Genomic DNA, 10,836 nt, shown 5'->3' with positions numbered 1-10,836 from the left:
CTCAGATCTCATGTGAACTCAAAGAAAAAGCTCATTTATCACAAAGGCGATAGCACAAGCCATTCATGAGGGATGTGCCCTCATGATCCAAACACATTTCACCAGGTCTCACTTTCAAAATTGGGGATTACATTTCAACATGAGATTTTGGTGGGGACAAATATCTAAACTATATCACCTCAAAGTTTCTTTTTGCTTTTTTCTAATTCCTTCCTGCCATCTCTCCCCATCTGCCAAGTACTAGGAAAACACTATCTACTGTCAGTATAAATAGAAACACACAGTGTATACCCTTTCTGTGTCTGACTACTCTCACTTAGTATAATGAGTTTGAAATTTATCCATACTGTTACACGTGTGAATAGTCCGTTACTTTTATTGCTGAGCAGTATACCATTGTGTGGATATACCAGGTTTTCTATTCACTTGTTTGCTTTTAATTTTTTAATTTTGAATTTTTGTAGTTATATAGTAGGTGTATATATTTATGGGGTACAGAAAATGTTTTGATATAGTCACACAATGCATAATAATGGCATCAGTATAAATAGAGTGTTCTTCACCTCAAGCATTTACCCTTTCTTTGTGTTACAAACAGTCCAATTATACTATTTATGTTATTGTAAAATGTACATTAAATTATTGATGACTCTAGTCACCCCTGTTGTGATATCAAATACTAGATCTCTCTAATTCTAATCATATTTTTGTAACCATTAACTAATCCCACTACACTTCTCAGTCTCTGGTAACTATCATTCTATTCTCTATTTCCATGAGTTCACTTGTTTTATTTCATTTTTTTCTCCCACTAATATGTGAGAACACATGAAGTTTGTCTTTCTGTGTTTGGGAGTGCAGATATCTCTTTAATATGCTGATTTCCTTTCTTTTGTGTACGTACCTAACAGTGAAATTCCTGCACCATATTTTAGCTCTATTTTTACTGTTTTGGAGGAAGCTCCAAATTGTTCTTCACAGTGGTTGTACTAATTTACATTCCCACCAACAGCGTATAAGAGCTCCCTTTTCTCCACATCCTTACCAGCATTTATTATTGCTTGTCCTTTGGATAAAAGCAATTTTAACTGGGGTGACATGATATATCATTGTAGTTTTGATTTGCATTTCTTTGATCATCACTGATGTTGAACACATTTTTAAATAGCTGTTTGCCATTTTCATGTCTTCCTTTTAGAAATGTCTATTGAGATCTTTTTCTCATTTTAAAATTAAATTATTAGACTTTTTATTGATTATTTGCACTCATATATTCTGATTATTAGTCCTTTGTCAGATGAATAGTTGGCAAATATTTTCTTCAACTCTGTGGGTTGCCTCATCACTTTGTTGGTATTTCCTTTGCCATGCAGAAGCTTTTTAACTTAATGTGATCCCATTTGTCCATTTTTGCTTTGGTTGCCTGTGTTTGTGGGGTATTACTCAAGAAATCTTGGCCCAGTCCAATTTCCAGGAGATGTTCCCCAAAGTTTTCTTATAGTAGTTTTATAGTTTAAAGTCCTTGCCATTAAAGCCAATTAGATTTGTCTTTAATTCATTTTGATATGGTGAATGATAAGGATCTAGTTTCATTCTTCTGGATGCAGATATCCAGTTTTCCCAGCAGGTTTTATTGAAGAAATTGTTATTTCCCCAATGTGTGTTCTTGGCATCTTTGTCAATAATGAGTTCACTGTAGATTTACGGATTTACATCTAGGTTCTCTATTCTGTTCCATTGGTATACATGTCTGTTTTTATGCCAGTACCATGCTGTTTTGTTTACTATAGCTGTGTACAATAATTTGAAGACAGGTAATGTGATTCCTCCAGTTTTGTTCCTTTTGCTTAGGATAGTTTTGGTATTTTGTGGTTCCATATAAATTTTAGTATTATTTTTTATATTTCTTTGAAGAATGTCTTTGGTATTTTGATAGGAATTACATGGTATCTATAGATTGCTTTGGGTAGTAATATGGTTTGACTGTGTCCCCACATAAAATCTCATCTTGAATTATAATTCCCATAATCCCCACATGCCAAGGATGGGACCAGGTGGAGGCAATGAGATCATGGGGTGGTTCCCCCCATGCTGTTCTCGTGATAGTGAGTGAGTCTCATGAGATCTGATGATTTCATATGTGTCTGACATTTCCCCCGCTTGCACTCACTCTGTCCTGCTGCCCTGTGAATACACTGCTTGCTTCTCCTTTGCCTTCGACCATGACTTTAAGTTTCCTGAAGCCTCTCCAGCAATGCAGAACTGTGAGTCAATTAAACATCTTTGCTTTATAAATTACCTAGTCTTGGGTATTTCTTCATAGCAGTATGAGAATGGACTAATACAGGTAACATAGACATTTTAAAAATATTAATTCCTTTAGTTCACGAATATGAAACATCTTCCCATTTTTTTTTTGGTCATCTTCAATTTCTTTCATCAATGTTTTATAGTTTTCATTGCAGAGATATTTCATTTCTCTGAGTAAGTTTATTTCTAGGTATTTTATTTTATTTGTAGCTATTGTAAATGGTATTACTTTCTTGATTTCTTTTTCATATTGTTCACTGTTGGCATATAGAAATGCTACTGATTTTGTCAGATTATTTTGTATCCTGAAACTTCACTGTATTTATTTATCAGGTCAATTTTTTTTTTGATGGAGTCTTCAGGGTTTTCCAACTGTAAGAACATATTATCTGCAAACAAAAATAATTTGACTTCTTTTTCCTTTATTTATTTATTTTGTCTAATTGCTCTAGCTAGGATTGTCAGTACTATGTTGAATGCCAGTCAGGAAAGTGGGCATCTTTGACTTGTTCCAGATCTTAGAGAAAAGGCTTTCAGTTTTTCTCTGTTCAGTATAATACTACCTGTGGGTCTGTCATATATGGTTTTTATTGAGTTGAGGTATCTTCTATATACAAATTTGTGTATTTTCATCATAAAGGGATGTTGAATTTTATCAAATGTTTCTTCAACATCAATTAAAATGTTCATGTGTTTTTGTCCTTCATTCTGTTTATATGATGTATTATACTGATTTACATAGGTTAAGCCAAACTTGTACCAATTTTCATAAAGAATACTGGCCTGTAGAGTTTTTTTTTTTTTTTTAATGTGTTGTCTGCTTTTGGTATCAGGGTAATACTGGCCTCATAGAATGAAATGAGAAGTATTTCCTGGTATTAGTCCATTTTCATACTGGTATGAAGAAATTCTTGAGACTGGGTAATTTATAAAGGAAATAAGTTTAATTGATTCAGTTCTGTAGAACTGGGTGGCCTCAGGAAACACAATTATAGCAGAAGTTGGAGCAAACAGTCCTTCTTCATATGGTGGCAGAAAGGAGAAGTGCCGAGCAAACAGGGAAAAACTCCTTACAAAACCATCAGATCTCATGAGATCACAAGAAGAGCATGAAAATAACTACCCCCATGATTCAATTACTTCCCATGAGGTCCCTTCCACAACACGTAGGATTTAAAATCTGTATTACAATATTACAATTCAGAGTACAATTCAAGATGAAATTTGGCAGGGGACACAGAGCCAGATCATAACGTTCTGCTCCTGGCCCCTCCAAATTCTCTTTCTCACTTGTCAAAACACAATTATGCCTTCCAAGCAGTTCCCCAAAGTGTTAACTCATTTCAGCATTAACCCAAAAGTCCAAGACCATAGTCTCATCTGAGACAAGGCAAGTCCCTTCCACTTATGAGTCTGTAAAAATGAAAGCAAGTTAGTCACTTTCTTAATTCAGTGGGGGTACAGGAACTGGGTAAATACACCCATTCCAAATGGGAGAAATTCTCCAAAACAAAAATTCTCCAAATTTGGAGAACAAATTCTCCAACACTTGCCTACATTTTCCTGTCTTATTTCGAGTCCTCCAAACCATTCCAAACTCTGCCTGTTTCCCAGTTTTAAAGTTGCTTCCACATTTTCAGGTATCTTTACAGGCGAATCTCACTACTCCTTTTACCAATCTACTGTTTGAGTCTATTCTCACACTGCTATGAAGAAATATTTTAGATTGGGTAACTTATGAAGGAAAGAGGTTTAATTGACTCCAGTTCCATAGGAGGGGAGGCCTCAGGAAACTTATAATCATGCTGGAAGGTGAAGCAAACATGTCCTTCTTCACATGATGGTAGGAAGGAGAAATGCCAAGCAAACAGGAAAAGCCTTTTATAAAACCATCAGACCTCATAAGAACTCACTCACTATCACAAGAATAGCATAAGGGTTACCATCCCCATGATTCAATTACCTCCCATGTGGTCCCTCCCCTGACACATGGGGATTACAATTTGAATTATGATATTAAAATTCAGATTATAATTCAAGATGAGATTTGGGTGGGGACACAGGACCAGACCATATCGTCCCTTATCATCTATTTTTTGGAATAGTTTCAGCAGGATTTGTAGAAGTTATTCTTTAAATATTTGGTAAAATTCAGCAGTTAGGTCATTGGAGTCAGGGTTTTCTTTTGCTTGGTGTATTAGTCTGTTCTCATTCTGCTATAAGGACATATACAAGAATGGGAAATTTATAAAGAAAAGAGGTTTATTGAGTCATAGTTTTGCATAGCTGGGAGGCCTCATGAAACTTAATCATGGAAAAGGAGAAGCAAGCATGTCCTTCTTTACATGGCAGCAGGGAAGGGAAGAATGAACAAAAGGGGGAAAGGTGCCTTATAAAACCATTAGGTCTCATGATAACTAATTCACTACCATGAGAACATCATGAGAGTAACTGCCCCCAAAATTAAATTACCTCCCACCAGGTCCCTCCCATGACTCATGGGGAACTACAATTCAAGGTGACATTTGTGTAGGGACATATAGCCAAGCCATATCATTCTGCCCCTGGTCCCTCTCATATCTCATGTCTTCACATTTCAAACACAATCATGCCTTCCTAACAGTCCCCCAAAGTCTTAACTCATTTCAAGCTTAACTCAAAAGTCCGAGTTCAAAGTCTCATCTGAGACAAGGCAAGTCTCTTCTGCCGATGAGCCTTCAAAAATAAAAGCAAGTTAGTTATTTCCTAGATACAATGGGGCTACAGGCATTGGGCAAATACACCTGTTGCAAATGGGAGAAATTGGCCAAAATAAAGGGGCTACAGGTTCCATGCAAGTCTGAAATCTAAGAGGGCAGTCATTAAACCTTAAGTTTCCAAATTATCTCCTTTGATTCCAGGTGATACATCCAGGGCATGCTGATGCAAGAAGTGGACTCCCACAGCCTTGGGCAACTCCGTACCTGTGGCTTTGCATGGTACACTAACCCACTCTGGCTTCTTTCATGAGCTGACATTGAGTGTCTGTGGCTTTTCCATGTACACAGTGTAAGCTGTTGGTGAATCTACCATTCTAGGTTCTGGAGGATCATGGCCCTCTTCTCACAACTCCACGATACTGTGCCTCACTGGAGACTCTCTGGGGAGCTCACACACCACATTTCCCTTCTGCACTGCCCTAGCAAATGTTCTCCATGAGGGTTCTGCTCCTGTAGCTGACTTGTTCCTGGACATTCAGATCTTTCCATAATTCTCTGAAATCTAGGCAGTACTTCCCAAACCTCAATTCTTGCCTTCTGTGCACCCACAGCCTAATTACCACATGGAAGCTACCAAGACTTGGCATATGCCAAAGCCTCAATTCTTGTCTTCTGTGCACCCAAAGGTTCAACACCACATGGAAGCTACCAAGGCTTGGTGCATGCACTCTCTGAAGCAATGGCCTGATCTGTACCTTGGCCCCTTTTAGCCACCACTAGAACAGCTGAGACACAGGGTGCAAGTTTCTAGGCTGCACACAGCAGATGGTACATGGGCCTGCCCCAGGAAACAATTTTTTCCTCCTAAGCCTTCAGGCCTGTGATGGAAGGGGCTGCTGCAAAGGTCTCTGACATGCCCTGGAGATATTTTCCTCATTGTCTTGGTGATTAACATTACACTCCTCATTACTTATGCAAATTTCTGCAGCAGACTTGAATTTCTTCCTAGAAAATTGGTTTTGCTTTTCTATTGCATCAACAGGCTTCAAACTTTCCAAATCTTTATGCTCTGCTTCCTTTGAATGCCTTGCCACTTAGAAATTTCTTCCACCAGATACCCTAAATTATCTTTCTCAAGTTCAACATTCCACGGATAACTAGGGCAGGAGTAAAATGCCACCAGTCTCTTTGCTAGCAAGAGTGACCTTTACTCCTGTTTCCAACAAGTTCCTCATCTCCATCTGAGACCACCTCAGCCTGGATTTCATTGTCCATATCACTATCAGCATTTTTGTCAAAACCATTCAACAAGTCTCTAGGAAGTTACAAACTTTCTCACATCTTCCTGTCTTCTGAGCTCTCCACGTTTCTAGGAAGTTCCAAACTTTCCCAAATTTTCTTGTCTCCTTTGAGTCCTCCAAACCATTCCAACCTCTGCCTGGTACCCACTTTCAATGTCACTTTTACGTTTTCAGGTGTCTTTACAGCAGCACTCCACTCTTGTGGAACCAATTTACTATATTAGTCTGTTCTCACCCTGCTTTAAGGACATACCCAAGACTGGGCGATTTATAAAGGAAAGAGGTTCAATTGACTCACAGTTTTGCATGGCTGGGAGGCCTCAGTAAACTTACAGTCATGGCAAAAGGGGAAGCAAACACACTCATTTTACATGGTGGCAGGAGAGAGAAGAATGAGCAAAATGAGGAAAGGGTCCTTATAAAACCATCAGATTTAGTGACAACTCACTGTCACAAGAACAACATGAAAGTAACTGCCACCATGATAAAATTATCTCCTACTGGTCCCTCCCATGACATGTGGGGATTATGGGAACTACAAATCTAGAGGAGTTGTGGGTGGGGATACAGAGCCAAACCGTGTCACTGGGAGACTTTTTATTATAGCTTTGCTCTCATCATTAGTTATTGGTCTGTTGAGGTTTTGGATTTCTTCCTGGTTCAATCAACGTGTCAAGGTTTTTATCAAATTATTCCACGTTTTCAAATTTATTGGCACACAGTTGCTTATAGTAGCCTCTAATGATCCTCAGAATTTCTGTGGTATTGGTTGTAATGTCTCCTTTTCATCTTTCATTTTATTTATTTGGGTCTTCTCTTTTTCATTCTTCATAAATTTAGGCTGAAGTTTGTTCATATTATTTTTCAAAAAACAAATTTTCATTTTATTGATTATTTTTATTTTTGTATTTGTTTTATTTACTTCTGTTCTTATATTTTTTATTTCTTTTCTTCCACTAATTTTGTGTTTTGTTTGCTCTTGCTTTTCTACTTCTTTCAGATGCATCATTAGGTTTAAGTTTTTCTACTTTTCTGATGTAAATGTTTATTGCTATTAACTTCTCTCATATTGTTGCTTTTGTTGTATACCATAGGTTTTGGTATGATCTATTTTTATTTGTTTAAAGACTTTTAAAAATTTTCTTCTTAACATCTTAATTGACCTGCTGACCATTCAGGAGCATATTGTTTAATTTTCATGTGTTTGTGTTTTCAAAGTTTCTGTTGTTATTGAATTCTACTTTTATTCTTTTGCATTCAGAGAAGTTACTTGATATAATTTCATTTAAAAAAGTACAACTTATTTTGTGGCCTAGCCTATGGTCTATCCTTGAGAATGATCTATGTTCTGAAGAGAAAAATGTGTCTTCTATAGCTGTTGGGTGAAATGTTCTGTAAATAACTGTGAGATTTATTTGGTTTATAGGATGGATTAAATTCAAATTTTTTTCATTAATTTTCTTTCTGGGTGGTCTGACCAATGCTAAAATTGGAGGTGTTGTAGTTTCCAGCTATAATTATATTGGGGTTTATCTCTTCTTTTAGCTATAATATTTGCTTTCTATATATTCATGCTCCAATCTTTGCTGCATATGTATTTACAATCATTATATTATCTTACTGAATTAACCCTTGTGTCATTATATAATAATCTTATTTGTCTCTTTTTGTAGCTTTTGTCTTGAAGTCTATTTTTTCCTGATGTAAGTGAAGCTACTACTTCTCTTTTTTGGTTTTCATTTGCATGGGATGCCTTTTATCATCCTTTATATTCAGTATATGTGTGTCTTTATAGGGAAAGTGTGTTTCTGGTAGGCAAGGGACAATTTGGTATTCTTTTTTAATGCATTCAGCCACTCTATGTCTTTCAATTGGAGAGTTTAGTCCATTTATATTCAATGTTATTAATGATAAGTGAGAAGTTACTTTTGGCATTTTGTTATTTGTTTTCCAGTTGTTTCGTAGTTTTCTCTACTTTACTTTTCTTCCTTTATTCCTTTTAGTGAAGGTAATCTTCTCTGGTGGTACATTTTAATTTCTTTTTTTTTTTTATTTTTCAATGTATCTGCTGTATTTTTTTAAATTTGAAGTTACCATGAGGTTTGCAAGTAACATCTTATGAGCCATTATTTTAAACTGATGACAATTTAACACTGATTGCAAAAACAAACTAACAAAGAAGCAAAGAGAAACTAATGAAAATTCTACACATTAACTTCATCCCTCCCACTTTTTAGCTTTTTGTTGTTTCTCTTTATATCTTTTCATTTTGTCTGTCTTGAAAACTTGTTGTAGTTATCATTTTACACGGATTCTTTTTTATTCTTACTACTCAAGATGAATAGTTTATATACCATAATTAAAGAGATTTATTCTGTTTTTCAGTGTGCTTACTACTGCCAGTGAGTTTTTTACTTTCAGATAATTTCTTTTTTTTTTTTTTTTTTAAGGATTTTTGGCTGTAAATTTATTCAATGCAAAATAATCCTCTTCAATTTTACTGAGGTGGCTGACCACGTCCACGACAAAATCCGCCTCTAAACTGGAATTCGGTTGCTGACCCAGCCCCAGCCTCAGCTTTCTTGTCGGCACCAGGTGGCACAGCACTCCGTCTGTAGGTATCTCTGTCAGCTTCCCCTCTTGTGAGTCTCGCAGGTCGCTCACCCTCCAGACCTTTAGGCCGAGGCCTGCCAGTCTCTGGACGGCTACGGCGTAGGGTGGCAGGCGCAATCTTGGGGGGCAGATGAAGGTAATCACGGAGATACTGGATACCCTCATTGGTAAGGTACCAGTAGAAATGTCTCCAGGCAAACTGTTCCTTCACGTAGCCTCGGGACTTGAGAGACTGCATGGCCTTCATGACATGAAGGTTGGGCACATTCTTGTCTGCCGGCTCTGGGTGCTTAGGCATGTGGACATCCTTCTTGGCCACCATGACTCCTTCCTTAAAAAGGAGTTTATAAATGGCAATCCGGTTCTTCTTAGGCATCAACATCTCGGCAGCTGCAGGGTCCGGGGCCGGGGCTGGAAAGCACTTTCAGATAATTTCTTATTGTTCATTAACATCTTTTTCTTTCTGATTGAAGTATGCTTTTTAGCATTTCTTATAGGACAATCTGGTTTTGATGAAATTTCTCAGCCTTTGTTTGTCTGGGAAAGTTTATTTCTCTTTTTGGTTGAAGGATAATTTCACTGGATATTCTATTCTAGGAGAAAAGTTTTTCCTTTTCAGTACTTTAAATATCATGCCACTGTCTCCTGGCTTGTAAGGTTTACACTGTGAAGTCTGGCGCTAGATATATTGGAGCTTCTTGGTATGTTGTTTCTATTCTCTTGATACTTCTAGGATCCTTTATCCTTGACCTTTGAGTGTTTGATTATTAAACGTGTTGAGTTAGTCTTATTTGGGTTGAATCTTCTTGATATTCTATAATCTTCTTATACTCAAATATTGATACATTTTGCTAGGTTTGGAAGTTCTCTGTTATCCCTTTGGACAGTTTCTACCCTGATTTCTTCCTCTACCTTCTACTTCTGCTTTAATACTAGTGACTCTTTGATTCGCTCTCTTGAGACTATTTTCTAGATCTTGTACATGTGCTTTATTCTTTTTAATTTTTTTCTTTTGTCTCCTCTCTCGGTGTATTTTCAAAGAGCCTGTCTTCAAGCTCACTAATTCTTTTTTGTTTGATCCATTCTGCTATTAAGAGACTCTGATGCATTCTTTAGTATGTCAATTGCATTTTTTTCAGCTCCAGAATATCTCTTTGATTCTTTTTAATTATTCCAAACTTGTTGTAAAATATATCTGACAGGATTCTGAATTTCTTGTCTGTGTTATCTTGGATTTAATTGAGTTTCCTCAAAACACCTATTTGGATTATCTGTCTAAAAGGTCATCTATCTCTGTCTTTCTGGGATCGGTCACTGGTGCCTTATTTAGTTCATTTCGTGAGGTCATGTTTCCTTGGATGGTGTTGATGCTTGTGGATATTTGTTGGTGTCTGGGCATTGAAGGATTAGGTATTGATTGTAGTCTTCACAGTCTGGGCTTGTTTGTATCCATACATTTTGTGAAGGCTTTTCAGGTATTTTAAGGGACTTGGGTGTTGTGACTTAAGTTTTTGGTCCTATATAGCCATATCTGCTTTAGGAGCTACCTCATGCCCACTAATGCTGTAGCTCCTGTAGACTCAGAGGTACCACTTTTGGGGTCTTGGGTAAGATCTGCAAGAATTCCCTGGATTACCAGGCAAAGGCTTTCATTCTTTTCCTTTGCTTTACCCCAAACAAATGGAGTATCTCTCTCTGGGCTAAGCTGCCTGGAGCTGGGGGAGGGGTGACACAAGCCTCCCTGTGGCCACCACCACTAAGACTGTACTGGGTCAGACTTAAAGCCAGTGTAGCACTGGGTCTTACCCAAGCAAGGCCCACAGTGACTACTGCCTGGGTGCTCCTTATGTTCGCTTAAGGCCCAAGAGTTCTACAATCAGCAGGTGGCAAATTCAGCCAGGCTTGTGTCCTTC

The 10,836-nt window shown here is 37.4% G+C and overlaps 1 pseudogene across 1 annotated transcript; it reads right to left on the bottom strand.

Annotated features, from left to right (window-relative positions):
* Positions 1–8,753: 8,753 nt before the first annotated feature.
* On the bottom strand, positions 8,754–9,329 carry LOC111545590 (annotated as a pseudogene). Its single transcript, XR_002732499.3, has one exon. The product of XR_002732499.3 is annotated as a 40S ribosomal protein S10 pseudogene (transcript).
* Between the last annotated feature and the right edge of the window lie 1,507 nt (positions 9,330–10,836).

Source organism: Piliocolobus tephrosceles, chromosome 4 (assembly GCF_002776525.5).
Source record: "Piliocolobus tephrosceles isolate RC106 chromosome 4, ASM277652v3, whole genome shotgun sequence".
In the NCBI taxonomy this organism is placed as follows: Eukaryota; Metazoa; Chordata; class Mammalia; order Primates; family Cercopithecidae; genus Piliocolobus; species Piliocolobus tephrosceles.
The sequence above is the reverse complement of the archived record's forward strand: the minus strand, read 5'-3'. Positions and strand labels throughout refer to the sequence as shown.